Source organism: Nelumbo lutea, chromosome 4, assembly GCF_056320005.1.
Source record: "Nelumbo lutea isolate HS-2025 chromosome 4, American lotus-T2T, whole genome shotgun sequence".
Taxonomy (NCBI): Eukaryota; Viridiplantae; Streptophyta; class Magnoliopsida; order Proteales; family Nelumbonaceae; genus Nelumbo; species Nelumbo lutea.
In genome coordinates, this window is record NC_142687.1 from 52,885,129 (window position 1) to 52,911,569 (window position 26,441).

Here is a 26,441-nt window from a genome sequence, read left to right on the forward strand (position 1 = left end):
CTCCCCTCCATTAATTTTTTCAGACTTGAAAAAACGGTGTATGCAACTTTCCTCCCTTGGTAACCGTGCACAAGCTCCCAGGTGAGCGGAGTTATTACTTTCTAGATCTGCCGCATCCCCGGATAAATGTAGTAATATCGCGGGGCCCACAATGCACGACGAATGCCAAAAGCCCGGTTTTGCACCGTTCCCATTCAGTAATGACGGTCGTTCCGCAAATGGTCCGAGTATCCGGCACGTTGTTTCCAGTTGTCTCGCCGAAACGACATATGGAATTTGCAAATAGTATATCAAAAATAAAATATTAATAAAATTGGGGTGCAACACGAGGACTTCCCAGGAGGTCACCCATCCTAGTACTACTCTCGCCCAAGCACGCTTAACTTCGGAGTTCTGATGGGATCCGGTGCATTAGTGCTAGTATGATCGCACCCGTTTTCTTCTTGTTCGCTTTAATCTTTATGCACTCACTATCTTGCTCCCCTCCATTAATTCTTTCAGATTTGAAAAAACGGTGTATGCAACTTTCATCCCTTGGTAACCGTGCACAAGCTCCCAGGTGAGCGGAGTTATTCCTTTCTAGATCTGCAGCATCCTCGGATAAATGTAGTAATATCACGGGGCCCACAATGCACGACGAATGCCAAAAGCCCAGTTTTGCACCGTTCCCATTCAGTAATGACGGTCGTGCCGCAAATGGTCCGAGTATCTCGCACGTTGTTTCCAGTTGTCTCGCCGAAACAACATATGGAATTTGCAAATAGTATATCAAAAATAAAATATTAATAAAATTGGGGTGCAACACGAGGACTTCCCAGGAGGTCACCCATCCTAGTACTACTCTCGCCCAAGCACGCTTAACTTCGGAGTTCTGATGGGATCCGGTGCATTAGTGCTGGTATGATCGCACCCGTTTGCTTCTTGTTCGTTTTAATCTTTATGCACTCATTATCTTGCTCCCCTCCGTTAATTCTTTCAGATTTGAAAAAACGGTATATGCAACTTTCCTCCCTTGGTTACCGTGCACAAGCTCCCAGGTGAGCGGAGTTATTCCTTTCTAGATCTGCCGCATCCCCGGATAAATGTAGTAATATCGCGGGGCCCACAATGCACGACGAATGCCAAAAGCCCGGTTTTGCACCGTTCCCATTCAGTAATGACGGTCGTTCCGCAAAAGGTCCGAGTATCCGGCACGTTGTTTCCAGTTGTCTCGCCGAAACGACATATGGAATTTGCAAATAGTATATCAAAAATAAAATATTAATAAAATTGGGGTGCAACACGAGGACTTCCCAGGAGGTCACCCATCCTAGTACTACTCTCGCCCAAGCACGCTTAACTTCGGAGTTCTGATGGGATCCGGTGCATTAGTGCTGGTATGATCGCACCCGTTTGCTTCTTGTTCGCTTTAATCTTTATGCACTCATTATCTTGCTCCCCTCCGTTAATTCTTTCAGATTTGAAAAAACGGTGTATGCAACTTTCCTCCCTTGGTAACCGTGCACAAGCTGCCAGGTGAGCGGAGTTATTCCTTTCTAGATCTGCCGCATCCCCGGATAAATGTAGTAATATCGCGGGGCCCACAATGCACGACGAATGCCAAAAGCCCGGTTTTGCACCGTTCCCATTCAGTAATGACGGTCGTTCCGCAAATGGTCCGAGTATCCGGCACGTTGTTTCCAGTTGTCTCGCCGAAACGACATATGGAATTTGCAAATAGTATATCAAAAATAAAATATTAATAAAATTGGGGTGCAACACGAGGACTTCCCAGGAGGTCACCCATCCTAGTACTACTCTCGCCCAAGCACGCTTAACTTCGGAGTTCTGATGGGATCCGGTGCATTAGTGCTGGTATGATCGCACCCGTTTGCTTCTTGTTCGTTTTAATCTTTATGCACTCATTATCTTGCTCCCCTCCGTTAATTCTTTCAGATTTGAAAAAACGGTATATGCAACTTTCCTCCCTTGGTTACCGTGCACAAGCTCCCAGGTGAGCGGAGTTATTCCTTTCTAGATCTGCCGCATCCCCGGATAAATGTAGTAATATCGCGGGGCCCACAATGCACGACGAATGCCAAAAGCCCGGTTTTGCACCGTTCCCATTCAGTAATGACGGTCGTTCCGCAAATGGTGCGAGTATCCGGCACGTTGTTTCCAGTTGTCTCGCCGAAACGACATATGGAATTTGCAAATAGTATATCAAAAATAAAATATTAATAAAATTGTGGTGCAACACGAGGACTTCCCAGGAGGTCACCCATCCTAGTACAACTCTCGCCCAAGCACGCTTAACTTCGGAGTTCTGATGGGATCCGGTGCATTAGTGCTGGTATGATCGCACCCGTTTGTTTCTTGTTCGCTTTAATCTTTATGCACTCATTATCTTGCTCCCCTCCGTTAATTCTTTCAGATTTTAAAAAACGGTGTATGCAACTTTCCTCCCTTGGTGACCGTGCACAAGCTCCCAGGTGAGCGGAGTTATTCCTTTCTAGATCTGCCGCATCCCCGGATAAATGTAGTAATATCGCGGGGCCCACAATGCACGACGAATGCCAAAAGCCCGGTTTTGCACCGTTCCCATTCAGTAATGACGGTCGTTCCGCAAATGGTCCGAGTATCCGGCACGTTGTTTCCAGTTGTCTCGCCGAAACGACATATGGAATTTGCAAATAGTATATCAAAAATAAAATATTAATAAAATTGGGGTGCAACACGAGGACTTCCGAGGAGGTCACCCATCCTAGTACTACTCTCGCCCAAGCACGCTTAACTTCGGAGTTCTGATGGGATCCGGTGCATTAGTGCTGGTATGATCGCACCCGTTTGCTTCATGTTCGTTTAAATCTTTATGCACTCATTATCTTGCTCCCCTCCGTTAATTCTTTCAGATTTGAAAAAACGGTATATGCAACTTTCCTCCCTTGGTTACCGTGCACAAGCTCCCAGGTGAGCGGAGTTATTCCTTTCTAGATCTGCCGCATCCCCGGATAAATGTAGTAATATCGCGGGGCCCACAATGCACGAAGAATGCCAAAAGCCCGGTTTTGCACCGTTCCCATTCAGTAATGACGGTCGTTCCGCAAATGGTCCGAGTATCCGGCACGTTGTTTCCAGTTGTCTCGCCGAAACGACATATGGAATTTGCAAATAGTATATCAAAAATAAAATATTAATAAAATTGGGGTGCAACACGAGGACTTCCCAGGAGGTCACCCATCCTAGTACTACTCTCGCCCAAGCACGCTTAACTTCGGAGTTCTGATGGGATCCGGTGCATTAGTGCTGGTATGATCGCACCCGTTTGCTTCTTGTTCGCTTTAATCTTTATGCACTCATTATCTTGCTCCCCTCCGTTAATTCTTTCAGATTTGAAAAAACGGTGTATACAACTTTCCTCCCTTGGTTACCGTGCACAAGCTCCCAGGTGAGCGGAGTTATTCCTTTCTAGATCTGCCGCATCCCCGGATAAATGTAGTAATATCGCGGGGCCCACAATGCACGACGAATGCCAAAAGCCCGGTTTTGCACCGTTCCCATTCAGTAATGACGGTCGTTCCGCAAATGGTCCGAGTATTCGGCACGTTGTTTCCAGTTGTCTCGCCGAAACGACATAGGGAATTTGCAAATAGTATATCAAAAATAAAATATTAATAAAATTGGGGTGCAACACGAGGACTTCCCAGGAGGTCACCCATCCTAGTACTACTCTCGCCCAAGCACGCTTAATTTCGGAGTTCTGATGGGATCCGGTGCATTAGTGCTGGTATGATCGCACCCGTTTTCTTCTTGTTCGCTTTAATCTTTATGCACTCACTATCTTGCTCCCCTCCATTAATTCTTTCAGACTTGAAAAAACGGTGTATGCAACTTTCCTCCCTTGGTAACCGTGCACAAGCTCCCAGGTGAGCTGAGTTATTCCTTTCTAGATCTGCCGCATCCCCGGATAAATGTAGTAATATCGCGGGGCCCACAATGCACGACGAATGCCAAAAGCCCGGTTTTGCACCGTTCCCATTCAGTAATGACGGTCGTTCCGCAAATGGTCCGAGTATCCGGCACGTTGTTTCCAGTTGTCTCGCCGAAACGACATATGGAATTTGCAAATAGTATATCAAAAATAAAATATTAATAAAATTGGGGTGCAACACGAGGACTTCCCAGGAGGTCACCCATCCTAGTACTACTCTCGCCCAAGCACGCTTAATTTCGGAGTTCTGATGGGATCCGGTGCATTAGTGCTGGTATGATCGCACCCGTTTTCCTCTTGTTCGCTTTAATCTTTATACACTCACTATCTTGCTCCCCTCCATTAATTCTTTCAGACTTGAAAAAACGGTGTATGCAACTTTCCTCCCTTGGTAACCGTGCACAAGCTCCCAGGTGAGCGGAGTTATTCCTTTCTAGATCTGCCGCATCCCCGGATAAATGTAGTAATATCGCGGGGCCCACAATGCACGACGAATGCCAAAAGCCCGGTTTTGCACCGTTCCCATTCAGTAATGACGGTCGTTCCGCAAATGGTCCGAGTATCCGGCACGTTGTTTCCAGTTGTCTCGCCGAAACGACATATGGAATTTGCAAATAGTATATCAAAAATAAAATATTAATAAAATTGGGGTGCAACACGAGGACTTCCCAGGAGGTCACCCATCCTAGTACTACTCTCGCCCAAGCACGCTTAACTTCGGAGTTCTGATGGGATCCGGTGCATTAGTGCTGGTATGATCGCACCCGTTTGCTTCTTGTTCGTTTTAATCTTTATGCACTCATTATCTTGCTCCCCTCCGTTAATTCTTTCAGATTTGAAAAAACGGTGTATGCAACTTTCCTCCCTTGGTAACCGTGCACAAGCTCCCAGGTGAGCGGAGTTATTCCTTTCTAGATCTGCCGCATCCCCGGATAAATGTAGTAATATCGCGGGGCCCACAATGCACGACGAATGCCAAAAGCCCGGTTTTGCACCGTTCCCATTCAGTAATGACGGTCGTTCCGCAAATGGTCCGAGTATCCGGCACGTTGTTTCCAGTTGTCTCGCGGAAACGACATATGGAATTTGCAAATAGTATATCAAAAATAAAATATTAATAAAATTGGGGTGCAACACGAGGACTTCCCAGGAGGTCACCCATCCTAGTACTACTCTCGCCCAAGCACGCTTAACTTCGGAGTTCTGATGGGATCCGGTGCATTAGTGCTGGTATGATCGCACCCATTTGCTTCTTGTTCGCTTTAATCTTTATGCACTCATTATCTTGCTCCCCTCCGTTAATTCATTCAGATTTGAAAAAACGGTGTATGCAACTTTCCTCCCTTGGTAACCGTGCACAAGCTCCCAGGTGAGCGGAGTTATTCCTTTCTAGATCTGCCGCATCCCCGGATAAATGTAGTAATATCGCGGGGCCCACAATGCACGACGAATGCCAAAAGCCCGGTTTTGCACCGTTCCCATTCAGTAATGACGGTCGTTCCGCAAATGGTCCGAGTATCCGGCACGTTGTTTCCAGTTGTCTCGCCGAAACGACATATGGAATTTGCAAATAGTATATCAAAAATAAAATATTAATAAAATTGGGGTGCAACACGAGGACTTCCCAGGAGGTCACCCATCCTAGAACTACTCTCGCCCAAGCACGCTTAACTTCGGAGTTCTGATGGGATCCGGTGCATTAGTGCTGGTATGATCGCACCCGTTTGCTTCTTGTTCGTTTTAATCTTTATGCACTCATTATCTTGCTCCCCTCCGTTAATTCTTTCAGATTTGAAAAAACGGTATATGCAACTTTCCTCCCTTGGTTACCGTGCACAAGCTCCCAGGTGAGCGGAGTTATTCCTTTCTAGATCTGCCGCATCCCCGGATAAATGTAGTAATATCGCGGGGCCCAAAATGCACGACGAATGCCAAAAGCCCGGTTTTGCACCGTTCCCATTCAGTAATGACAGTCGTTCCGCAAATGGTCCGAGTATCCGGCACGTTGTTTCCTGTTGTCTCGCCGAAACGACATATGGAATTTGCAAATAGTATATCAAAAATAAAATATTAATAAAATTGGGGTGCAACACGAGGACTTCCCAGGAGGTCACCCATCCTAGTACTACTCTCGCCCAAGCACGCTTAACTAAAGGAGTTCTGATGGGATCCGGTGCATTAGTGCTGGTATGATCGCACCCGTTTTCTTCTTGTTCGCTTTAATCTTTATGCACTCACTATCTTGCTCCCCTCCATTAATTCTTTCAGACTTGAAAAAACGGTGTATGCAACTTTCCTCCCTTGGTAACCGTGCACAAGCTCCCAGGTGAGCGGAGTTATTCCTTTCTAGATCTGCCGCATCCCCGGATAAATGTAGTAATATCGCGGGGCCCACAATGCACGACGAATGCCAAAAGCCCGGTTTTGCACCGTTCCCATTCAGTAATGACGGTCGTTCCGCAAATGGTCCGAGTATCCGGCACGTTGTTTCCAGTTGTCTCGCCGAAACGACATATGGAATTTGCAAATAGTATATCAAAAATAAAATATTAATAAAATTGGGGTGCAACACGAGGACTTCCCAGGAGGTCACCCATCCTAGTACTACTCTCGCCCAAGCACGCTTAACTTCGGAGTTCTGATGGGATCCGGTGCATTAGTGCTGGTATGATCGCACCCGTTTGCTTCTTGTTCGTTTTAATCATTATGCACTCATTATCTTGCTCCCCTCCGTTAATTTTTTCAGATTTGAAAAAACGGTATATGCAACTTTCCTCCCTTGGTTACCGTGCACAAGCTCCCAGGTGAGCGGAGTTATTCCTTTCTAGATCTGCCGCATCCCCGGATAAATGTAGTAATATCGCGGGGCCCACAATGCACGACGAATGCCAAAAGCCCGGTTTTGCACCGTTCCCATTCAGTAATGACAGTCGTTCCGCAAATGGTCCGAGTATCCGGCACGTTGTTTCCTGTTGTCTCGCCGAAACGACATATGGAATTTGCAAATAGTATATCAAAAATAAAATATTAATAAAATTGGGGTGCAACACGAGGACTTCCCAGGAGGTCACCCATCCTAGTACTACTCTCGCCCAAGCACGCTTAACTTCGGAGTTCTGATGGGATCCGGTGCATTAGTGCTGGTATGATCGCACCTGTTTGCTTCTTGTTCGCTTTAATCTTTATGCACTCATTATCTTGCTCCCCTCCGTTAATTCTTTCAGATTTGAAAAAACGGTGTATGCAACTTTCCTCCCTTGGTAACTGTGAACAAGCTCCCAGGTGAGCGGAGTTATTCCTTTCTAGATCTGCCGCATCCCCGGATAAATGTAGTAATATCGCGGGGCCCACAATGCACGACGAATGCCAAAAGCCCGGTTTTGCACCGTTCCCATTCAGTAATGACGGTCGTTCCGCAAATGGTCCGAGTATCCGGCACGTTGTTTCCAGTTGTCTCGCCGAAACGACATATGGAATTTGCAAATAGTATATCAAAAATAAAATATTAATAAAATTGGGGTGCAACACGAGGACTTCCCAGGAGGTCACCCATCCTAGTACTACTCTCGCCCAAGCACGCTTAACTTCGGAGTTCTGATGGGATCCGGTGCATTAGTGTTGGTATGATCGCACCCGTTTGCTTCTTGTTCGTTTTAATCTTTATGCACTCATTATCTTGCTCCCCTCCGTTAATTCTTTCAGATTTGAAAAAACGGTATATGCAACTTTCCTCCCTTGGTTACCGTGCACAAGCTCCCAGGTGAGCGGAGTTATTCCTTTCTAGATCTGCCGCATCCCCGGATAAATGTAGTAATATCGCGGGGCCCACAATGCACGACGAATGCCAAAAGCCCGGTTTTGCACCGTTCCCATTCAGTTATGACGGTCGTTCCGCAAATGGTCCGAGTATCCGGCACGTTGTTTCCAGTTGTCTCGCCGAAACGACATATGGAATTTGCAAATAGTATATCAAAAATAAAATATTAATAAAATTGGGGTGCAACACGAGGACTTCCCAGGAGGTCACCCATCCTAATACTACTCTCGCCCAAGCACGCTTAATTTCGGAGTTCTGATGGGATACGGTGCATTAGTGCTGGTATGATCGCACCCGTTTTCTTCTTGTTCGCTTTAATCTTTATGCACTCACTATCTTGCTCCCCTCCATTAATTCTTTCAGACTTGAAAAAACGGTGTATGCAACTTTCCTCCCTTGGTAACCGTGCACAAGCTCCCAGGTGAGCGGAGTTATTCCTTTCTAGATCTGCCGCATCCCCGGATAAATGTAGTAATATCGCGGGGCCCACAATGCACGACGAATGCCAAAAGCCCGGTTTTGCACCGTTCCCATTCAGTAATGACAGTCGTTCCGCAAATGGTCCGAGTATCCGGCACGTTGTTTCCTGTTGTCTCGCCAAAACGACATATGGAATTTGCCAATAGTATATCAAAAATAAAATATTAATAAAATTGGGGTGCAACACGAGGACTTCCCAGGAGGTCACCCATCCTAGTACTACTCTCGCCCAAGCACGCTTAACTTCGGAGTTCTGATGGGATCCGGTGCATTAGTGCTGGTATGATCGCACCCGTTTGCTTCTTGTTCGCTTTAATCTTTATGCACTCACTATCTTGCTCCCCTCCATTAATTCTTTCAGACTTGAAAAAACGGTGTATGCAACTTTCCTCCCTTGGTAACCGTGCACAAGCTCCCAGGTGAGCGGAGTTATTTTTTTCTAGATCTGCCGCATCCCCGGATAAATGTAGTAATATCGCGGGGCCCACAATGCACGACGATTGCCAAAATCCCGCTTTTGCACCGTTCCCATTCAGTATTGATGGTCGTTCCGCAAATGGTCCGAGTATCCGGCACGTTGTTTCCAGTTGTCTCGCCGAAACGACATATGGAATTTGCAAATAGTATATCAAAAATAAAATATTAATAAAATTGGGGTGCAACACGAGGACTTCCCAGGAGGTCACCCATCCTAGTACTAATCTCGCCCAAGCATGCTTAACTTCGGAGTTCTGATGGGATCCGGTGCATTAGTGCTGGTATGATCGCACCCGTTTGCTTCTTGTTCACTTTAATCTTTATGCACTAATTATCTTGCTCCCCTCCGTTAATTCTTTCAGACTTGAAAAAACGGTGTATGCAACTTTCCTCCCTTGGTTACCGTGCACAAGCTCCCAGGTGAGCGGAGTTATTCCTTTCTAGATCTGCCGCATCCCCGGATAAATGTAGTAATATCGCGGGGCCCACAATGCACGACGAATGCCAAAAGCCCGGTTTTCCACCGTTCCCATTCAGTAATGACAGTCGTTCCGCAAATGGTCCAAATATCCGGCACGTTGTTTCCTGTTGTCTCGCCGAAACGACATATGGAATTTGCAAATAGTATATCAATAATAAAATATTAATAAAATTGGGGTGCAACACGAGGACTTCCCAGGAGGTCACCCATCATATTACTACTCTCGCCCAAGCACGCTTAACTTCGGAGTTCTGATGGGATCCGGTGCATTAGTGCTGGTATGATCGCACCCGTTTTCTTCTTGTTCGCTTTAATCTTTATGCACTCACTATCTTGCTCCCCTCCATTAATTCTTTCAGATTTGAAAAAACGGTGTATGCAACTTTCCACCCTTGGTAACCGTGCACAAGCTCCCAGGTGAGCGGAGTTATTCCTTTCTAGATCTGCCGCATCCTCGGATAAATGTAGTAATATCACGGGGCCCACAATGCACGACGAATGCCAAAAGCCCAGTTTTGCACCGTTCCCATTCAGTAATGACGGTCGTGCCGCAAATGGTCCGAGTATCTCGCACGTTGTTTCCAGTTGTCTCGCCGAAACAACATATGGAATTTGCAAATAGTATATCAAAAATAAAATATTAATAAAATTGGGGTGCAACACGAGGACTTCCCAGAAGGTCACCCATCCTATTACTACTCTCGCCCAAGCACGCTTAACTTCGGAGTTCTGATGGGATCCGGTGCATTAGTGCTGGTATGATCGCACCCGTTTGCTTCTTGTTCGCTTTAATCTTTATGCACTCACTTTCTTGCTCCCCTCCATTAATTCTTTCAGACTTGAAAAAACGGTGTATGCAACTTTCCTCCCTTGGTAACCGTGCACAAGCTCCCAGGTGAGCGGAGTTATTACTTTCTAGATCTGCCGCATCCCCGGATAAATGTAGTAATATCACGGGGCCCACAATGCACGACGAATGCCAAAAGCCCAGTTTTGCACCGTTCCCATTCAGTAATGATGGTCGTGCCGCAAATGGTCCGAGTATCTCGCACGTTGTTTCCAGTTGTCTCGCCGAAACGACATATGGAATTTGCAAATAGTATATCAAAAATAAAATATTAATAAAATTGGGGTGCAACACGAGGACTTCCCAGGAGGTCACCCATCATATTACTACTCTCGCCCAAGCACGCTTAACTTCGGAGTTCTGATGGGATCCGGTGCATTAGTGCTGGTATGATCGCACCCGTTTGCTTCTTGTTCGCTTTAATCTTTATGCACTCACTATTTTGCTCCCCTCCATTAATTCTTTCAGACTTGAAAAAACGGTGTATGCAACTTTCCTCCCTTGGTTACCGTGCACAAGCTCCCAGGTGAGCGGAGTTATTCTTTCCTAGATCTGCCGCATCCCCGGATAAATGTAGTAATATCGCGGGGCCCACAATGCACGACGAATGCCAAAAGCCCGGTTTTGCACCGTTCCCATTCAATAATGACAGTCGTTCCGCAAATGGTCCGAGTATCCAGCACGTTGTTTCCTGTTGTCACGCCGAAACGACATATGGAATTTGCCAATAGTATATCAAAAATAAAATATTAATAAAATTGGGGTGCAACACGAGGACTTCCCAGGAGGTCACCCATCCTAGTACTACTCTCGCCCAAGCACGCTTAACTTCGGAGTTCTGATGGGATCCGGTGCATTAGTGCTGGTATGATCGCACCCGTTTGCTTCTTGTTCGTTTTAATCTTTATGCACTCATTATCTTGCTCCCCTCCGTTAATTCTTTCAGATTTGAAAAAACGGTGTATGCAACTTTCCTCCCTTGGTAACCGTGCACAAGCTCCCAGGTGAGCGGAGTTATTCCTTTCTAGATCTGCCGCATCCCCGGATAAATGTAGTAATATCGCGGGGCCCACAATGCACGACGAATGCCAAAAGCCCGGTTTTGCACCGTTCCCATTCAGTAATGACGGTCGTTCCGCAAATGGTCCGAGTATCCGGCACGTTGTTTCCAGTTGTCTCGCCGAAACGACATATGGAATTTGCAAATAGTATATCAAAAATAAAATATTAATAAAATTGGGGTGCAACACGAGGACTTCCCAGGAGGTCACCCATCCTAGTACTACTCTCGCCCAAGCACGCTTAACTTCGGAGTTCTGATGGGATCCGGTGCATTAGTGCTGGTATGATCGCACCCATTTGCTTCTTGTTCGCTTTAATCTTTATGCACTCATTATCTTGCTCCCCTCCGTTAATTCATTCAGATTTGAAAAAACGGTGTATGCAACTTTCCTCCCTTGGTAACCGTGCACAAGCTCCCAGGTGAGCGGAGTTATTCTTTTCTAGATCTGCCGCATCCCCGGATAAATGTAGTAATATCGCGGGGCCCACAATGCACGACGAATGCCAAAAGCCCGGTTTTGCACCGTTCCCATTCAGTAATGACGGTCGTTCCGCAAATGGTCCGAGTATCCGGCACGTTGTTTCCAGTTGTCTCGCCGAAAGGACATATGGAATTTGCAAATAGTATATCAAAAATAAAATATTAATAAAATTGGGGTGCAACACGAGGACTTCCCAGGAGGTCACCCATCCTAGAACTACTCTCGCCCAAGCACGCTTAACTTCGGAGTTCTGATGGGATCCGGTGCATTAGTGCTGGTATGATCGCACCCGTTTGCTTCTTGTTCGTTTTAATCTTTATGCACTCATTATCTTGCTCCCCTCCGTTAATTCTTTCAGATTTGAAAAAACGGTATATGCAACTTTCCTCCCTTGGTTACCGTGCACAAGCTCCCAGGTGAGCGGAGTTATTCCTTTCTAGATCTGCCGCATCCCCGGATAAATGTAGTAATATCGCGGGGCCCAAAATGCACGACGAATGCCAAAAGCCCGGTTTTGCACCGTTCCCATTCAGTAATGACAGTCGTTCCGCAAATGGTCCGAGTATCCGGCACGTTGTTTCCTGTTGTCTCGCCGAAACGACATATGGAATTTGCAAATAGTATATCAAAAATAAAATATTAATAAAATTGGGGTGCAACACGAGGACTTCCCAGGAGGTCACCCATCCTAGTACTACTCTCGCCCAAGCACGCTTAACTAAAGGAGTTCTGATGGGATCCGGTGCATTAGTGCTGGTATGATCGCACCCGTTTTCTTCTTGTTCGCTTTAATCTTTATGCACTCACTATCTTGCTCCCCTCCATTAATTCTTTCAGACTTGAAAAAACGGTGTATGCAACTTTCCTCCCTTGGTAACCGTGCACAAGCTCCCAGGTGAGCGGAGTTATTCCTTTCTAGATCTGCCGCATCCCCGGATAAATGTAGTAATATCGCGGGGCCCACAATGCACGACGAATGCCAAAAGCCCGGTTTTGCACCGTTCCCATTCAGTAATGACGGTCGTTCCGCAAATGGTCCGAGTATCCGGCACGTTGTTTCCAGTTGTCTCGCCGAAACGACATATGGAATTTGCAAATAGTATATCAAAAATAAAATATTAATAAAATTGGGGTGCAACACGAGGACTTCCCAGGAGGTCACCCATCCTAGTACTACTCTCGCCCAAGCACGCTTAACTTCGGAGTTCTGATGGGATCCGGTGCATTAGTGCTGGTATGATCGCACCCGTTTGCTTCTTGTTCGTTTTAATCTTTATGCACTCATTATCTTGCTCCCCTCCGTTAATTTTTTCAGATTTGAAAAAACGGTATATGCAACTTTCCTCCCTTGGTTACCGTGCACAAGCTCCCAGGTGAGCGGAGTTATTCCTTTCTAGATCTGCCGCATCCCCGGATAAATGTAGTAATATCGCGGGGCCCACAATGCACGACGAATGCCAAAAGCCCGGTTTTGCACCGTTCCCATTCAGTAATGACAGTCGTTCCGCAAATGGTCCGAGTATCCGGCACGTTGTTTCCTGTTGTCTCGCCGAAACAACATATGGAATTTGCAAATAGTATATCAAAAATAAAATATTAATAAAATTGGGGTGCAACACAAGGACTTCCCAGGAGGTCACCCATCCTACTACTACTCTCGCCCAAGCACGCTTAACTTCGGAGTTCTGATGGGATCCGGTGCATTAGTGCTGGTATGATCGCACCTGTTTGCTTCTTGTTCGCTTTAATCTTTATGCACTCATTATCTTGCTCCCCTCCGTTAATTCTTTCAGATTTGAAAAAACGGTGTATGCAACTTTCCTCCCTTGGTAACTGTGAACAAGCTCCCAGGTGAGCGGAGTTATTCCTTTCTAGATCTGCCGCATCCCCGGATAAATGTAGTAATATCGCGGGGCCCACAATGCACGACGAATGCCAAAAGCCCGGTTTTGCACCGTTCCCATTCAGTAATGACGGTCGTTCCGCAAATGGTCCGAGTATCCGGCACGTTGTTTCCAGTTGTCTCGCCGAAACGACATATGGAATTTGCAAATAGTATATCAAAAATAAAATATTAATAAAATTGGGGTGCAACACGAGGACTTCCCAGGAGGTCACCCATCCTAGTACTACTCTCGCCCAAGCACGCTTAACTTCGGAGTTCTGATGGGATCCGGTGCATTAGTGTTGGTATGATCGCACCCGTTTGCTTCTTGTTCGTTTTAATCTTTATGCACTCATTATCTTGCTCCCCTCCGTTAATTCTTTCAGATTTGAAAAAACGGTATATGCAACTTTCCTCCCTTGGTTACCGTGCACAAGCTCCCAGGTGAGCGGAGTTATTCCTTTCTAGATCTGCCGCATCCCCGGATAAATGTAGTAATATCGCGGGGCCCACAATGCACGACGAATGCCAAAAGCCCGGTTTTGCACCGTTCCCATTCAGTAATGACGGTCGTTCCGCAAATGGTCCGAGTATCCGGCACGTTGTTTCCAGTTGTCTCGCCGAAACGACATATGGAATTTGCAAATAGTATATCAAAAATAAAATATTAATAAAATTGGGGTGCAACACGAGGACTTCCCAGGAGGTCACCCATCCTAATACTACTCTCGCCCAAGCACGCTTAATTTCGGAGTTCTGATGGGATACGGTGCATTAGTGCTGGTATGATCGCACCCGTTTTCTTCTTGTTCGCTTTAATCTTTATGCACTCACTATCTTGCTCCCCTCCATTAATTCTTTCAGACTTGAAAAAACGGTGTATGCAACTTTCCTCCCTTGGTAACCGTGCACAAGCTCCCAGGTGAGCGGAGTTATTCCTTTCTAGATCTGCCGCATCCCCGGATAAATGTAGTAATATCGCGGGGCCCACAATGCACGACGAATGCCAAAAGCCCGGTTTTGCACCGTTCCCATTCAGTAATGACAGTCGTTCCGCAAATGGTCCGAGTATCCGGCACGTTGTTTCCTGTTGTCTCGCCAAAACGACATATGGAATTTGCCAATAGTATATCAAAAATAAAATATTAATAAAATTGGGGTGCAACACGAGGACTTCCCAGGAGGTCACCCATCCTAGTACTACTCTCGCCCAAGCACGCTTAACTTCGGAGTTCTGATGGGATCCGGTGCATTAGTGCTGGTATGATCGCACCCGTTTGCTTCTTGTTCGCTTTAATCTTTATGCACTCACTATCTTGCTCCCCTCCATTAATTCTTTCAGACTTGAAAGAACGGTGTATGCAACTTTCCTCCCTTGGTAACCGTGCACAAGCTCCCAGGTGAGCGGAGTTATTTTTTTCTAGATCTGCCGCATCCCCGGATAAATGTAGTAATATCGCGGGGCCCACAATGCACGACGATTGCCAAAATCCCGCTTTTGCACCGTTCCCATTCAGTATTGATGGTCGTTCCGCAAATTGTCCGAGTATCCGGCACGTTGTTTCCAGTTGTCTCGCCGAAACGACATATGGAATTTGCAAATAGTATATCAAAAATAAAATATTAATAAAATTGGGGTGCAACACGAGGACTTCCCAGGAGGTCACCCATCCTAGTACTACTCTCGCCCAAGCATGCTTAACTTCGGAGTTCTGATGGGATCCGGTGCATTAGTGCTGGTATGATCGCACCCGTTTGCTTCTTGTTCGCTTTAATCTTTATGCACTAATTATCTTGCTCCCCTCCGTTAATTCTTTCAGATTTGAAAAAACGGTGTATGCAACTTTCCTCCCTTGGTTACCGTGCACAAGCTCCCAGGTGAGCGGAGTTATTCCTTTCTAGATCTGCCGCATCCCCGGATAAATGTAGTAATATCGCGGGGCCCACAATGCACGACGAATGCCAAAAGCCCGGTTTTCCACCGTTCCCATTCAGTAATGACAGTCGTTCCGCAAATGGTCCAAATATCCGGCACGTTGTTTCCTGTTGTCTCGCCGAAACGACATATGGAATTTGCAAATAGTATATCAATAATAAAATATTAATAAAATTGGGGTGCAACACGAGGACTTCCCAGGAGGTCACCCATCATATTACTACTCTCGCCCAAGCACGCTTAACTTCGGAGTTCTGATGGGATCCGGTGCATTAGTGCTGGTATGATCGCACCCGTTTTCTTCTTGTTCGCTTTAATCTTTATGCACTCACTATCTTGCTCCCCTCCATTAATTCTTTCAGATTTGAAAAAACGGTGTATGCAACTTTCCACCCTTGGTAACCGTGCACAAGCTCCCAGGTGAGCGGAGTTATTCCTTTCTAGATCTGCCGCATCCTCGGATAAATGTAGTAATATCACGGGGCCCACAATGCACGACGAATGCCAAAAGCCCAGTTTTGCACCGTTCCCATTCAGTAATGACGGTCGTGCCGCAAATGGTCCGAGTATCTCGCACGTTGTTTCCAGTTGTCTCGCCGAAACAACATATGGAATTTGCAAATAGTATATCAAAAATAAAATATTAATAAAATTGGGGTGCAACACAAGGACTTCCCAGGAGGTCACCCATCCTATTACTACTCTCGCCCAAGCACGCTTAACTTCGGAGTTCTGATGGGATCCGGTGCATTAGTGCTGGTATGATCGCACCCGTTTGCTTCTTGTTCGCTTTAATCTTTATGCACTCACTTTCTTGCTCCCCTCCATTAATTCTTTCAGACTTGAAAAAACGGTGTATGCAACTTTCCTCCCTTGGTAACCGTGCACAAGCTCCCAGGTGAGCGGAGTTATTACTTTCTAGATCTGCCGCATCCCCGGATAAATGTAGTAATATCACGGGGCCCACAATGCACGACGAATGCCAAAAGCCCAGTTTTGCACCGTTCCCATTCAGTAATGATGGTCGTGCCGCAAATGGTCCGAGTATCTCGCACGTTGTTTCCAGTTGTCTCGCCGAAACGACATATGGAATTTGCAAATAGTATATCAAAAATAAAATATTAATAAAATTGGGGTGCAACACGAGGACTTCCCAGGAGGTCACCCATCATATTACTACTCTCGCCCAAGCACGCTTAACTTCGGAGTTCTGATGGGATCCGGTGCATTAGTGCTGGTATGATCGCACCCGTTTGCTTCTTGTTCGCTTTAATCTTTATGCACTCACTATCTTGCTCCCCTCCATTAATTCTTTCAGACTTGAAAAAACGGTGTATGCAACTTTCCTCCCTTGGTTACCGTGCACAAGCTCCCAGGTGAGCGGAGTTATTCCTTTCTAGATCTGCCGCATCCCCGGATAAATGTAGTAATATCGCGGGGCCCACAATGCACGACGAATGCCAAAAGCCCGGTTTTGCACCGTTCCCATTCAATAATGACAGTCGTTCCGCAAATGGTCCGAGTATCCAGCACGTTGTTTCCTGTTGTCACGCCGAAACGACATATGGAATTTGCCAATAGTATATCAAAAATAAAATATTAATAAAATTGGGGTGCAACACGAGGACTTCCCAGGAGGTCACCCATCCTAGTACTACTCTCGCCCAAGCACGCTTAACTTTGGAGTTCTGATGGGATCCGGTGCATTAGTGCTGGTATGATCGCAGCCGTTTTCTTCTTGTTCGCTTTAATCTTTATGCACTCACTATCTTGCTCCCCTCCATTAATTTTTTCAGACTTGAAAAAACGGTGTATGCAACTTTCCTCCCTTGGTAACTGTGCACAAGCTCCCAGGTGAGCGGAGTTATTACTTTCTAGATCTGCCGCATCCCCGGATAAATGTAGTAATATCGCGGGGCCCACAATGCACGACGAATGCCAAAAGCCCGCTTTTGCACCGTTCCCATTCAGTAATGACGGTCGTTCCGCAAATGGTCCGAGTATCCGGCAAGTTGTTTCCAGTTGTCTCGCCGAAACGACATATGGAATTTGCAAATAGTATATCAAAAATAAAATATTAATAAAATTGGGGTGCAACACGAGGACTTCCCAGGAGGTCACCCATCCTAGTACTACTCTCGCCCAAGCACGCTTAACTTCGGAGTTCTGATGGGATCCGGTGCATTAGTGCTAGTATGATCGCACCCGTTTTCTTCTTGTTCGCTTTAATCTTTATGCACTCACTATCTTGCTCCCCTCCATTAATTCTTTCAGATTTGAAAAAACGGTGTATGCAACTTTCATCCCTTGGTAACCGTGCACAAGCTCCCAGGTGAGCGGAGTTATTCCTTTCTAGATCTGCAGCATCCTCGGATAAATGTAGTAATATCACGGGGCCCACAATGCACGACGAATGCCAAAAGCCCAGTTTTGCACCGTTCCCATTCAGTAATGACGGTCGTGCCGCAAATGGTCCGAGTATCTCGCACGTTGTTTCCAGTTGTCTCGCCGAAACAACATATGGAATTTGCAAATAGTATATCAAAAATAAAATATTAATAAAATTGGGGTGCAACACGAGGACTTCCCAGGAGGTCACCCATCCTAGTACTACTCTCGCCCAAGCACGCTTAACTTCGGAGTTCTGATGGGATCCGGTGCATTAGTGCTGGTATGATCGCACCCGTTTTCTTCTTGTTCGCTTTAATCTTTATGCACTCACTATCTTGCTCCCCACCTTTAATTCTTTCAGACTTGAAAAAACGGTGTATGCAACTTTCCTCCCTTGGTAACCGTGCACAAGCTCCCAGGTGAGCGGAGTTATTCCTTTCTAGATCTGCCGCATCCTCGGATAAATGTAGTAATATCACGTGGCCCACAATGCACGACGAATGCCAAAAGCCCGGTTTTGCACCGTTCCCATTCAGTGATGACAGTCGTTCCGCAAATGGTCCGAGTATCCGGCACGTTGTTTCTTGTTGTCTCGCCGAAACGACATATGGAATTTGCAAATAGTATATCAAAAATAAAATATTAATAAAATTGGGGTGCAACACGAGGACTTCCCAGGAGGTCACCCATCCTAGTACTACTCTCGCCCAAGCACGCTTAACTTCGGAGTTCTGATGGGATACGGTGCATTAGTGCTGGTATGATCGCACCCGTTTTCTTCTTGTTCGCTTTAATCTTTATGCACTCACTATCTTGCTCCCCTCCATTAATTCTTTCAGACTTGAAAAAACGGTGTATGCAACTTTCCTCCCTTGGTAACCGTGCACAAGCTCCCAGGTGAGCGGAGTTATTCTTTTCTAGATCTGCCGCATCCCCGGATAAATGTAGTAATATCGCGGGGCCCACAATGCACGACGAATGCCAAAAGCCCGGTTTTGCACCGTTCCCATTCAGTAATGACGGTCGTTCCGCAACTGGTCCGAGTATCCGGCACGTTGTTTCCAGTTGTCTCGCCGAAACGACATATGGAATTTGCAAATAGTATATCAAAAATAAAATATTAATAAAATTGGGGTGCAACACGAGCACTTCCCAGGAGGTCACCCATCCTATTACTACTCTCGCCCAAGCACGCTTAACTTCGGAGTTCTGATGGGATCCGGTGCATTAGTGCTGGTATGATCGCACCCGTTTGTTTCTTGTTCGCTTTAATCTTTATGCACTCACTATCTTGCTCCCCTCCATTAATTCTTTCAGACTTGAAAAAACGGTGTATGCAACTTTCCTCCCTTGGTAACCGTGCACAAGCTCCCAGGTGAGCGGAGTTATTCCTTACTAGATCTGTCGCTGCCCCGGATAAATGTAGTAATATCGTGGGGCCCACAATGCACTACGAATGCCAAAAGACCGGTTTTGCACCGTTCCCATTTAGTAATGACGGTCGTTCCGCAAATGGTCCGAGTATCCGGCACGTTGTTTCCAGTTGTCTCGCCGAAACGACATATGGAATTTGCAAATAGTATATCAAAAATAAAATATTAATAAAATTGGGGTGCAACACGAGGACTTCCCAGGAGGTCACCCATCCTAATACTACTCTCGCCCAAGCACGCTTAACTGCGGAGTTCTGATGGGATCCGGTGCATTAGTGCTGGTATGATCGCACCCGTTTTCTTCTTGTTCGCTTTAATCTTTATGCACTCACTATCTTGCTCCCCTCCAATAGTTCTTTCAGACTTGAAAAAACGGTGTATGCAACTTTCCTCCCTTGGTAACCGTGCACAAGCTCCCAGGTGAGCGGAGTTATTCCTTTCTAGATCTGCCGCATCCCCGGATAAATGTAGTAATATCACGGGGCCCACAATGCACGACGAATGCCAAAAGCCCAGTTTTGCACCGTTCCCATTCAGTAATGATGGTCGTGCCGCAAATGGTCCGAGTATCTCGCACGTTGTTTCCAGTTGTCTCGCCGAAATGACATATGGAATTTGCAAATAGTATATCAAAAATAAAATATTAATAAAATTGGGGTGCAACACGAGGACTTCCCAGGAGGTCACCCATCCTATTACTACTCTCGCCCAAGCACGCTTAACTTCGGAGTTCTGATGGGATCCGGTGCATTAGTGCTGGTATGATCGCACCCGTTTGCTTCTTGTTCGCTTTAACCTTTATGCACTCACTATCTTGCTCCCCTCCATTAATTCTTTCAGACTTGAAAAAACGGTGTATGCAACTTTCCTCCCTTGGTAACCGTGCACAAGCTCCCAGGTGAGCGGAGTTATTACTTTCTAGATCTGCCGCATCCCCGGATAAATGTAGTAATATCACGGGGCCCACAATGCACGACGAATGCCAAAAGCCCAGTTTTGCACCGTTCCCATTCAGTAATGATGGTCGTGCCGCAAATGGTCCGAGTATCTCGCACGTTGTTTCCAGTTGTCTCGCCGAAACGACATATGGAATTTGCAAATAGTATATCAAAAATAAAATATTAATAAAATTGGGGTGCAACACGAGGACTTCCCAGGAGGTCACCCATCCTATTACTACTCTCGCCCAAGCACGCTTACCTTCGGAGTTCTGATGGGATCCGGTGCATTAGTGCTGGTATGATCGCACCCGTTTGCTTCTTGTTCGCTTTAATCTTTATGCACTCACTATCTTGCTCCCCTCCATTAATTCTTTCAGACTTGAAAAAACGGTGTATGCAACTTTCCTCCCTTGGTTACCGTGCACAAGCTCCCAGGTGAGCGGAGTTATTCCTTTCTAGATCTGCCGCATCCCCGGATAAATGTAGTAATATCGCGGGGCCCACAATGCACGACGAATGCCAAAAGCCCGGTTTTGCACCGTTCCCATTCAATAATGACAGTCGTTCCGCAAATGGTCCGAGTATCCAGCACGTTGTTTCCTGTTGTCACGCCGAAACGACATATGGAATTTGCCAATAGTATATCAAAAATAAAATATTAATAAAATTGGGGTGCAACACGAGGACTTCCCAGGAGGTCACCCATCCTAGTACTACTCTCGCCCAAGCACGCTTAACTTCGGAGTTCTGATGGGATCCGGTGCATTAGTGCTGGTATGATCGCACCCGTTTTCTTCTTGTTCGCTTTAATCTTTATGCACTCACTATCTTGCTCCCCTCCATTAATTTTTTCAGACTTGAAAAAACGGTGTATGCAACTTTCCTCCCTTGGTAACCGTGCACAAGCTCCCAGGTGAGCGGAGTTATTACTTTCTAGATCTGCCGCATCCCCGGATAAATGTAGTAATATCGCGGGGCCCACAATGCACGACGAATGCCAAAAGCCCGCTTTTGCACCGTTCCCATTCAGTAATGACGGTCGTTCCGCAAATGGTCCGAGTATCCGGCAAGTTGTTTCCAGTTGTCTCGCCGAAACGACATATGGAATTTGCAAATAGTATATCAAAAATAAAATATTAATAAAATTGGGGTGCAACACGAGGACTTCCCAGGAGGTCACCCATCCTAGTACTACTCTCGCCCAAGCACGCTTAACTTCGGAGTTCTGATGGGATCCGGTGCATTAGTGCTAGTATGATCGCACCCGTTTTCTTCTTGTTCGCTTTAATCTTTATGCACTCACTATCTTGCTCCCCTCCATTAATTCTTTCAGATTTGAAAAAACGGTGTATGCAACTTTCATCCCTTGGTAACCGTGCACAAGCTCCCAGGTGAGCGGAGTTATTCCTTTCTAGATCTGCAGCATCCTCGGATAAATGTAGTAATATCACGGGGCCCACAATGCACGACGAATGCCAAAAGCCCAGTTTTGCACAGTTCCCATTCAGTAATGACGGTCGTGCCGCAAATGGTCCGAGTATCTCGCACGTTGTTTCCAGTTGTCTCGCCGAAACAACATATGGAATTTGCAAATAGTATATCAAAAATAAAATATTAATAAAATTGGGGTGCAACACGAGGACTTCCCAGGAGGTCACCCATCCTAGTACTACTCTCGCCCAAGCACGCTTAACTTCGGAGTTCTGATGGGATCCGGTGCATTAGTGCTGGTATGATCGCACCCGTTTTCTTCTTGTTCGCTTTAATCTTTATGCACTCACTATCTTGCTCCCCACCTTTAATTCTTTCAGACTTGAAAAAACGGTGTATGCAACTTTCCTCCCTTGGTAACCGTGCACAAGCTCCCAGGTGAGCGGAGTTATTCCTTTCTAGATCTGCCGCATCCTCGGATAAATGTAGTAATATCACGTGGCCCACAATGCACGACGAATGCCAAAAGCCCGGTTTTGCACCGTTCCCATTCAGTGATGACAGTCGTTCCGCAAATGGTCCGAGTATCCGGCACGTTGTTTCTTGTTGTCTCGCCGAAACGACATATGGAATTTGCAAATAGTATATCAAAAATAAAATATTAATAAAATTGGGGTGCAACACGAGGACTTCCCAGGAGGTCACCCATCCTAGTACTACTCTCGCCCAAGCACGCTTAACTTCGGAGTTCTGATGGGATACGGTGCATTAGTGCTGGTATGATCGCACCCGTTTTCTTCTTGTTCGCTTTAATCTTTATGCACTCACTATCTTGCTCCCCTCCATTAATTCTTTCAGACTTGAAAAAACGGTGTATGCAACTTTCCTCCCTTGGTAACCGTGCACAAGCTCCCAGGTGAGCGGAGTTATTCTTTTCTAGATCTGCCGCATCCCCGGATAAATGTAGTAATATCGCGGGGCCCACAATGCACGACGAATGCCAAAAGCCCGGTTTTGCACCGTTCCCATTCAGTAATGACGGTCGTTCCGCAACTGGTCCGAGTATCCGGCACGTTGTTTCCAGTTGTCTCGCCGAAACGACATATGGAATTTGCAAATAGTATATCAAAAATAAAATATTAATAAAATTGGGGTGCAACACGAGCACTTCCCAGGAGGTCACCCATCCTATTACTACTCTCGCCCAAGCACGCTTAACTTCGGAGTTCTGATGGGATCCGGTGCATTAGTGCTGGTATGATCGCACCCGTTTGTTTCTTGTTCGCTTTAATCTTTATGCACTCACTATCTTGCTCCCCTCCATTAATTCTTTCAGACTTGAAAAAACGGTGTATGCAACTTTCCTCCCTTGGTAACCGTGCACAAGCTCCCAGGTGAGCGGAGTTATTCCTTACTAGATCTGTCGCTGCCCCGGATAAATGTAGTAATATCGTGGGGCCCACAATGCACTACGAATGCCAAAAGACCGGTTTTGCACCGTTCCCATTTAGTAATGACGGTCGTTCCGCAAATGGTCCGAGTATCCGGCACGTTGTTTCCAGTTGTCTCGCCGAAACGACATATGGAATTTGCAAATAGTATATCAAAAATAAAATATTAATAAAATTGGGGTGCAACACGAGGACTTCCCAGGACGTCACCCATCCTAATACTACTCTCGCCCAAGCACGCTTAACTTCGGAGTTCTGATGGGATCCGGTGCATTAGTGCTGGTATGATCGCACCCGTTTTCTTCTTGTTCGCTTTAATCTTTATGCACTCACTATCTTGCTCCCCTCCAATAGTTCTTTCAGACTTGAAAAAACGGTGTATGCAACTTTCCTCCCTTGGTAACCGTGCACAAGCTCCCAGGTGAGCGGAGTTATTCCTTTCTAGATCTGCCGCATCCCCGGATAAATGTAGTAATATCACGGGGCCCACAATGCACGACGAATGCCAAAAGCCCAGTTTTGCACCGTTCCCATTCAGTAATGATGGTCGTGCCGCAAATGGTCCGAGTATCTCGCACGTTGTTTCCAGTTGTCTCGCCGAAATGACATATGGAATTTGCAAATAGTATATCAAAAATAAAATATTAATAAAATTGGGGTGCAACACGAGGACTTCCCAGGAGGTCACCCATCCTATTACTACTCTCGCCCAAGCACGCTTAACTTCGGAGTTCTGATGGGATCCGGTGCATTAGTGCTGGTATGATCGCACCCGTTTGATTCTTGTTCGCTTTAATCTTTATGCACTCACTATCTTGCTCCCCTCCATTAATTCTTTCAGACTTGAAAAAACGGTGTATGCAACTTTCCTCCCTTGGTAACCGTGCACAAGCTCCCAGGTGAGCGGAGTTATTACTTTCTAGATCTGCCGCATCCCCGGATAAATGTAGTAATATCACGGGGCCCACAATGCACGACGAATGCCAAAAGCCCAGTTTTGCACCGTTCCCATTCAGTAATGATGGTCGTGCCGCAAATGGTCCGAGTATCTCGCACGTTGTTTCCAGTTGTCTCGCCGAAACGACATATGGAATTTGCAAATAGTATATCAAAAATAAAATATTAATAAAATTGGGGTGCAACACGAGGACTTCCCAGGAGGTCACCCATCCTATTACTACTCTCGCCCAAGCACGCTTAACTTCGGAGTTCTGATGGGGTCCGGTGCATTAGTGCTGGTATGATCGCACCCGTTTGCTTCTTGTTCGCTTTAATCTTTATGCACTCACTATCTTGCTCCCCTCCATTAATTCTTTCAGACTTGAAAAAACGGTGTATGCAACTTTCCTCCCTTGGTTACCGTGCACAAGCTCCCAGGTGAGCGGAGTTATTCCTTTCTAGATCTGCCGCATCCCCGGATAAATGTAGTAATATCGCGGGGCCCACAATGCACGACGAATGCCAAAAGCCCGGTTTTGCACCGTTCCCATTCAATAATGACAGTCGTTCCGCAAATGGTCCGAGTATCCAGCACGTTGTTTCCTGTTGTCACGCCGAAACGACATATGGAATTTGCCAATAGTATATCAAAAATAAAATATTAATAAAATTGGGGTGCAACACGAGGACTTCCCAGGAGGTCACCCATCCTAGTACTACTCTCGCCCAAGCACGCTTAACTTCGGAGTTCTGATGGGATCCGGTGCATTAGTGCTGGTATGATCGCACCCGTTTTCTTCTTGTTCGCTTTAATCTTTATGCACTCACTATCTTGCTCCCCTCCATTAATTTTTTCAGACTTGAAAAAACGGTGTATGCAACTTTCCTCCCTTGGTAACCGTGCACAAGCTCCCAGGTGAGCGGAGTTATTACTTTCTAGATCTGCCGCATCCCCGGATAAATGTAGTAATATCGCGGGGCCCACAATGCACGACGAATGCCAAAAGCCCGCTTTTGCACCGTTCCCATTCAGTAATGACGGTCGTTCCGCAAATGGTCCGAGTATCCGGCACGTTGTTTCCAGTTGTCTCGCCGAAACGACATATGAAATTTGCAAATAGTATATCAAAAATAAAATATTAATAAAATTGGAGTGCAACACGAGGACTTCCCAGGAGGTCACCCATCCTAATACTACTCTCGCCCAAGCACGCTTAACTTCGGAGTTCTGATGGGATCCGGTGCATTAGTGCTGGTATGATCGCACCCGTTTTCTTCTTGTTCGCTTTAATCTTTATGCACTCACTATCTTGCTCCCCACCTTTAATTCTTTCAGACTTGAAAAAACGGTGTATGCAACTTTCCTCCCTTGGTAACCGTGCACAAGCTCCCAGGTGAGCGGAGTTATTCCTTTCTAGATCTGCCGCATCCTCGGATAAATGTAGTAATATCACGTGGCCCACAATGCACGACGAATGCCAAAAGCCCGGTTTTGCACCGTTCCCATTCAGTGATGACAGTCGTTCCGCAAATGGTCCGAGTATCCGGCACGTTGTTTCTTGTTGTCTCGCCGAAACGACATATGGAATTTGCAAAAAGTATATCAAAAATAAAATATTAATAAAATTGGGGTGCAACACGAGGACTTCCCAGGAGGTCACCCATCCTAGTACTACTCTCGCCCAAGCACGCTTAACTTCGGAGTTCTGATGGGATACGGTGCATTAGTGCTGGTATGATCGCACCCGTTTTCTTCTTGTTCGCTTTAATCTTTATGCACTCACTATCTTGCTCCCCTCCATTAATTCTTTCAGACTTGAAAAAACGGTGTATGCAACTTTCCTCCCTTCGTAACCGTGCACAAGCTCCCAGGTGAGCGGAGTTATTCTTTTCTAGATCTGCCGCATCCCCGGATAAATGTAGTAATATCGCAGGGCCCACAATGCACGACGAATGCCAAAAGCCCGGTTTTGCACCGTTCCCATTCAGTAATGACGGTCGTTCCGCAACTGGTCCGAGTATCCGGCACGTTGTTTCCAGTTGTCTCGCCGAAACGACATATGGAATTTGCAAATAGTATATCAAAAATAAAATATTAATAAAATTGGGGTGCAACACGAGGACTTCCCAGGAGGTCACCCATCCTATTACTACTCTCGCCCAAGCACGCTTAACTTCGGAGTTCTGATGGGATCCGGTGCATTAGTGCTGGTATGATCGCACCCGTTTGTTTCTTGTTCGCTTTAATCTTTATGCACTCACTATCTTGCTCCCCTCCATTAATTCTTTCAGACTTGAAAAAACGGTGTATGCAACTTTCCTCCCTTGGTAACCGTGCACAAGCTCCCAGGTGAGCGGAGTTATTCCTTACTAGATCTGTCGCTGCCCCGGATAAATGTAGTAATATCGTGGGGCCCA

At 46.1% G+C, this 26,441-nt stretch overlaps 55 non-coding genes across 55 annotated transcripts; all 55 read right to left on the minus strand.

The window, feature by feature from the left end:
- Positions 1-315: 315 nt before the first annotated feature.
- Positions 316-434, minus strand: LOC148859953 (5S ribosomal RNA). The gene has a single exon (XR_016095818.1). It is a non-coding gene; the product is annotated as a 5S ribosomal RNA (ribosomal RNA).
- A 359-nt stretch (positions 435-793) lies between these two features.
- On the minus strand, positions 794-912 carry LOC148859954 (5S ribosomal RNA). The gene has a single exon (XR_016095440.1). It is a non-coding gene; the product is annotated as a 5S ribosomal RNA (ribosomal RNA).
- Positions 913-1,271: 359 nt separating this feature from the next.
- On the minus strand, positions 1,272-1,390 carry LOC148859955 (5S ribosomal RNA). Its single transcript, XR_016095441.1, has one exon. It is a non-coding gene; the product is annotated as a 5S ribosomal RNA (ribosomal RNA).
- Positions 1,391-1,749: 359 nt separating this feature from the next.
- LOC148859956 (5S ribosomal RNA) lies at positions 1,750-1,868 on the minus strand. The gene has a single exon (XR_016095443.1). It is a non-coding gene; the product is annotated as a 5S ribosomal RNA (ribosomal RNA).
- Positions 1,869-2,227: 359 nt separating this feature from the next.
- On the minus strand, positions 2,228-2,346 carry LOC148859957 (5S ribosomal RNA). The gene has a single exon (XR_016096619.1). It is a non-coding gene; the product is annotated as a 5S ribosomal RNA (ribosomal RNA).
- A 359-nt stretch (positions 2,347-2,705) lies between these two features.
- On the minus strand, positions 2,706-2,824 carry LOC148859958 (5S ribosomal RNA). The gene has a single exon (XR_016096222.1). It is a non-coding gene; the product is annotated as a 5S ribosomal RNA (ribosomal RNA).
- A 359-nt stretch (positions 2,825-3,183) lies between these two features.
- Positions 3,184-3,302, minus strand: LOC148859959 (5S ribosomal RNA). The gene has a single exon (XR_016095445.1). It is a non-coding gene; the product is annotated as a 5S ribosomal RNA (ribosomal RNA).
- A 359-nt stretch (positions 3,303-3,661) lies between these two features.
- LOC148859960 (5S ribosomal RNA) lies at positions 3,662-3,780 on the minus strand. The gene has a single exon (XR_016096386.1). It is a non-coding gene; the product is annotated as a 5S ribosomal RNA (ribosomal RNA).
- A 359-nt stretch (positions 3,781-4,139) lies between these two features.
- Positions 4,140-4,258, minus strand: LOC148859961 (5S ribosomal RNA). The gene has a single exon (XR_016096387.1). It is a non-coding gene; the product is annotated as a 5S ribosomal RNA (ribosomal RNA).
- A 359-nt stretch (positions 4,259-4,617) lies between these two features.
- LOC148859962 (5S ribosomal RNA) lies at positions 4,618-4,736 on the minus strand. Its single transcript, XR_016095446.1, has one exon. It is a non-coding gene; the product is annotated as a 5S ribosomal RNA (ribosomal RNA).
- A 359-nt stretch (positions 4,737-5,095) lies between these two features.
- Positions 5,096-5,214, minus strand: LOC148859963 (5S ribosomal RNA). The gene has a single exon (XR_016095447.1). It is a non-coding gene; the product is annotated as a 5S ribosomal RNA (ribosomal RNA).
- Positions 5,215-5,573: 359 nt separating this feature from the next.
- Positions 5,574-5,692, minus strand: LOC148859964 (5S ribosomal RNA). The gene has a single exon (XR_016096269.1). It is a non-coding gene; the product is annotated as a 5S ribosomal RNA (ribosomal RNA).
- A 359-nt stretch (positions 5,693-6,051) lies between these two features.
- On the minus strand, positions 6,052-6,171 carry LOC148859965 (5S ribosomal RNA). Its single transcript, XR_016097654.1, has one exon. It is a non-coding gene; the product is annotated as a 5S ribosomal RNA (ribosomal RNA).
- A 359-nt stretch (positions 6,172-6,530) lies between these two features.
- On the minus strand, positions 6,531-6,649 carry LOC148859966 (5S ribosomal RNA). The gene has a single exon (XR_016095449.1). It is a non-coding gene; the product is annotated as a 5S ribosomal RNA (ribosomal RNA).
- Positions 6,650-7,008: 359 nt separating this feature from the next.
- Positions 7,009-7,127, minus strand: LOC148859967 (5S ribosomal RNA). The gene has a single exon (XR_016096013.1). It is a non-coding gene; the product is annotated as a 5S ribosomal RNA (ribosomal RNA).
- Positions 7,128-7,486: 359 nt separating this feature from the next.
- Positions 7,487-7,605, minus strand: LOC148859968 (5S ribosomal RNA). Its single transcript, XR_016096160.1, has one exon. It is a non-coding gene; the product is annotated as a 5S ribosomal RNA (ribosomal RNA).
- A 359-nt stretch (positions 7,606-7,964) lies between these two features.
- On the minus strand, positions 7,965-8,083 carry LOC148859969 (5S ribosomal RNA). Its single transcript, XR_016098115.1, has one exon. It is a non-coding gene; the product is annotated as a 5S ribosomal RNA (ribosomal RNA).
- A 359-nt stretch (positions 8,084-8,442) lies between these two features.
- LOC148859970 (5S ribosomal RNA) lies at positions 8,443-8,561 on the minus strand. Its single transcript, XR_016095450.1, has one exon. It is a non-coding gene; the product is annotated as a 5S ribosomal RNA (ribosomal RNA).
- Positions 8,562-8,920: 359 nt separating this feature from the next.
- Positions 8,921-9,039, minus strand: LOC148859971 (5S ribosomal RNA). The gene has a single exon (XR_016096236.1). It is a non-coding gene; the product is annotated as a 5S ribosomal RNA (ribosomal RNA).
- A 359-nt stretch (positions 9,040-9,398) lies between these two features.
- LOC148859972 (5S ribosomal RNA) lies at positions 9,399-9,517 on the minus strand. The gene has a single exon (XR_016096432.1). It is a non-coding gene; the product is annotated as a 5S ribosomal RNA (ribosomal RNA).
- A 359-nt stretch (positions 9,518-9,876) lies between these two features.
- Positions 9,877-9,995, minus strand: LOC148859973 (5S ribosomal RNA). Its single transcript, XR_016096537.1, has one exon. It is a non-coding gene; the product is annotated as a 5S ribosomal RNA (ribosomal RNA).
- Positions 9,996-10,354: 359 nt separating this feature from the next.
- Positions 10,355-10,473, minus strand: LOC148859974 (5S ribosomal RNA). Its single transcript, XR_016096433.1, has one exon. It is a non-coding gene; the product is annotated as a 5S ribosomal RNA (ribosomal RNA).
- A 359-nt stretch (positions 10,474-10,832) lies between these two features.
- Positions 10,833-10,951, minus strand: LOC148859975 (5S ribosomal RNA). Its single transcript, XR_016095451.1, has one exon. It is a non-coding gene; the product is annotated as a 5S ribosomal RNA (ribosomal RNA).
- A 359-nt stretch (positions 10,952-11,310) lies between these two features.
- On the minus strand, positions 11,311-11,429 carry LOC148859976 (5S ribosomal RNA). The gene has a single exon (XR_016095452.1). It is a non-coding gene; the product is annotated as a 5S ribosomal RNA (ribosomal RNA).
- A 359-nt stretch (positions 11,430-11,788) lies between these two features.
- On the minus strand, positions 11,789-11,907 carry LOC148859977 (5S ribosomal RNA). Its single transcript, XR_016096270.1, has one exon. It is a non-coding gene; the product is annotated as a 5S ribosomal RNA (ribosomal RNA).
- Positions 11,908-12,266: 359 nt separating this feature from the next.
- On the minus strand, positions 12,267-12,386 carry LOC148859978 (5S ribosomal RNA). The gene has a single exon (XR_016097656.1). It is a non-coding gene; the product is annotated as a 5S ribosomal RNA (ribosomal RNA).
- A 359-nt stretch (positions 12,387-12,745) lies between these two features.
- On the minus strand, positions 12,746-12,864 carry LOC148859979 (5S ribosomal RNA). Its single transcript, XR_016095453.1, has one exon. It is a non-coding gene; the product is annotated as a 5S ribosomal RNA (ribosomal RNA).
- A 359-nt stretch (positions 12,865-13,223) lies between these two features.
- LOC148859980 (5S ribosomal RNA) lies at positions 13,224-13,342 on the minus strand. Its single transcript, XR_016096906.1, has one exon. It is a non-coding gene; the product is annotated as a 5S ribosomal RNA (ribosomal RNA).
- A 359-nt stretch (positions 13,343-13,701) lies between these two features.
- LOC148859981 (5S ribosomal RNA) lies at positions 13,702-13,820 on the minus strand. Its single transcript, XR_016096161.1, has one exon. It is a non-coding gene; the product is annotated as a 5S ribosomal RNA (ribosomal RNA).
- A 359-nt stretch (positions 13,821-14,179) lies between these two features.
- On the minus strand, positions 14,180-14,298 carry LOC148859982 (5S ribosomal RNA). The gene has a single exon (XR_016098116.1). It is a non-coding gene; the product is annotated as a 5S ribosomal RNA (ribosomal RNA).
- A 359-nt stretch (positions 14,299-14,657) lies between these two features.
- On the minus strand, positions 14,658-14,776 carry LOC148859983 (5S ribosomal RNA). The gene has a single exon (XR_016095455.1). It is a non-coding gene; the product is annotated as a 5S ribosomal RNA (ribosomal RNA).
- A 359-nt stretch (positions 14,777-15,135) lies between these two features.
- LOC148859984 (5S ribosomal RNA) lies at positions 15,136-15,254 on the minus strand. The gene has a single exon (XR_016096113.1). It is a non-coding gene; the product is annotated as a 5S ribosomal RNA (ribosomal RNA).
- A 359-nt stretch (positions 15,255-15,613) lies between these two features.
- Positions 15,614-15,732, minus strand: LOC148859985 (5S ribosomal RNA). Its single transcript, XR_016096434.1, has one exon. It is a non-coding gene; the product is annotated as a 5S ribosomal RNA (ribosomal RNA).
- A 359-nt stretch (positions 15,733-16,091) lies between these two features.
- Positions 16,092-16,210, minus strand: LOC148859986 (5S ribosomal RNA). Its single transcript, XR_016096667.1, has one exon. It is a non-coding gene; the product is annotated as a 5S ribosomal RNA (ribosomal RNA).
- Positions 16,211-16,569: 359 nt separating this feature from the next.
- On the minus strand, positions 16,570-16,688 carry LOC148859987 (5S ribosomal RNA). The gene has a single exon (XR_016096435.1). It is a non-coding gene; the product is annotated as a 5S ribosomal RNA (ribosomal RNA).
- A 359-nt stretch (positions 16,689-17,047) lies between these two features.
- On the minus strand, positions 17,048-17,166 carry LOC148859988 (5S ribosomal RNA). The gene has a single exon (XR_016097099.1). It is a non-coding gene; the product is annotated as a 5S ribosomal RNA (ribosomal RNA).
- A 359-nt stretch (positions 17,167-17,525) lies between these two features.
- LOC148859989 (5S ribosomal RNA) lies at positions 17,526-17,644 on the minus strand. Its single transcript, XR_016095819.1, has one exon. It is a non-coding gene; the product is annotated as a 5S ribosomal RNA (ribosomal RNA).
- Positions 17,645-18,003: 359 nt separating this feature from the next.
- On the minus strand, positions 18,004-18,122 carry LOC148859990 (5S ribosomal RNA). Its single transcript, XR_016095456.1, has one exon. It is a non-coding gene; the product is annotated as a 5S ribosomal RNA (ribosomal RNA).
- A 359-nt stretch (positions 18,123-18,481) lies between these two features.
- LOC148859991 (5S ribosomal RNA) lies at positions 18,482-18,600 on the minus strand. Its single transcript, XR_016096703.1, has one exon. It is a non-coding gene; the product is annotated as a 5S ribosomal RNA (ribosomal RNA).
- A 359-nt stretch (positions 18,601-18,959) lies between these two features.
- LOC148859992 (5S ribosomal RNA) lies at positions 18,960-19,078 on the minus strand. The gene has a single exon (XR_016096576.1). It is a non-coding gene; the product is annotated as a 5S ribosomal RNA (ribosomal RNA).
- Positions 19,079-19,437: 359 nt separating this feature from the next.
- LOC148859993 (5S ribosomal RNA) lies at positions 19,438-19,556 on the minus strand. The gene has a single exon (XR_016096228.1). It is a non-coding gene; the product is annotated as a 5S ribosomal RNA (ribosomal RNA).
- A 359-nt stretch (positions 19,557-19,915) lies between these two features.
- On the minus strand, positions 19,916-20,034 carry LOC148859994 (5S ribosomal RNA). Its single transcript, XR_016096403.1, has one exon. It is a non-coding gene; the product is annotated as a 5S ribosomal RNA (ribosomal RNA).
- A 359-nt stretch (positions 20,035-20,393) lies between these two features.
- Positions 20,394-20,512, minus strand: LOC148859995 (5S ribosomal RNA). The gene has a single exon (XR_016097025.1). It is a non-coding gene; the product is annotated as a 5S ribosomal RNA (ribosomal RNA).
- Positions 20,513-20,871: 359 nt separating this feature from the next.
- On the minus strand, positions 20,872-20,990 carry LOC148859996 (5S ribosomal RNA). Its single transcript, XR_016095458.1, has one exon. It is a non-coding gene; the product is annotated as a 5S ribosomal RNA (ribosomal RNA).
- Positions 20,991-21,349: 359 nt separating this feature from the next.
- Positions 21,350-21,468, minus strand: LOC148859997 (5S ribosomal RNA). The gene has a single exon (XR_016095820.1). It is a non-coding gene; the product is annotated as a 5S ribosomal RNA (ribosomal RNA).
- A 359-nt stretch (positions 21,469-21,827) lies between these two features.
- LOC148859998 (5S ribosomal RNA) lies at positions 21,828-21,946 on the minus strand. The gene has a single exon (XR_016095459.1). It is a non-coding gene; the product is annotated as a 5S ribosomal RNA (ribosomal RNA).
- A 359-nt stretch (positions 21,947-22,305) lies between these two features.
- On the minus strand, positions 22,306-22,424 carry LOC148859999 (5S ribosomal RNA). The gene has a single exon (XR_016096704.1). It is a non-coding gene; the product is annotated as a 5S ribosomal RNA (ribosomal RNA).
- A 359-nt stretch (positions 22,425-22,783) lies between these two features.
- Positions 22,784-22,902, minus strand: LOC148860000 (5S ribosomal RNA). Its single transcript, XR_016096577.1, has one exon. It is a non-coding gene; the product is annotated as a 5S ribosomal RNA (ribosomal RNA).
- A 359-nt stretch (positions 22,903-23,261) lies between these two features.
- Positions 23,262-23,380, minus strand: LOC148860001 (5S ribosomal RNA). The gene has a single exon (XR_016097249.1). It is a non-coding gene; the product is annotated as a 5S ribosomal RNA (ribosomal RNA).
- Positions 23,381-23,739: 359 nt separating this feature from the next.
- On the minus strand, positions 23,740-23,858 carry LOC148860002 (5S ribosomal RNA). Its single transcript, XR_016096405.1, has one exon. It is a non-coding gene; the product is annotated as a 5S ribosomal RNA (ribosomal RNA).
- A 359-nt stretch (positions 23,859-24,217) lies between these two features.
- LOC148860003 (5S ribosomal RNA) lies at positions 24,218-24,336 on the minus strand. Its single transcript, XR_016097122.1, has one exon. It is a non-coding gene; the product is annotated as a 5S ribosomal RNA (ribosomal RNA).
- Positions 24,337-24,695: 359 nt separating this feature from the next.
- On the minus strand, positions 24,696-24,814 carry LOC148860004 (5S ribosomal RNA). Its single transcript, XR_016095461.1, has one exon. It is a non-coding gene; the product is annotated as a 5S ribosomal RNA (ribosomal RNA).
- Positions 24,815-25,173: 359 nt separating this feature from the next.
- On the minus strand, positions 25,174-25,292 carry LOC148860005 (5S ribosomal RNA). The gene has a single exon (XR_016096096.1). It is a non-coding gene; the product is annotated as a 5S ribosomal RNA (ribosomal RNA).
- A 359-nt stretch (positions 25,293-25,651) lies between these two features.
- On the minus strand, positions 25,652-25,770 carry LOC148860006 (5S ribosomal RNA). The gene has a single exon (XR_016096705.1). It is a non-coding gene; the product is annotated as a 5S ribosomal RNA (ribosomal RNA).
- Positions 25,771-26,129: 359 nt separating this feature from the next.
- Positions 26,130-26,248, minus strand: LOC148860007 (5S ribosomal RNA). The gene has a single exon (XR_016096406.1). It is a non-coding gene; the product is annotated as a 5S ribosomal RNA (ribosomal RNA).
- Positions 26,249-26,441: the final 193 nt, after the last annotated feature.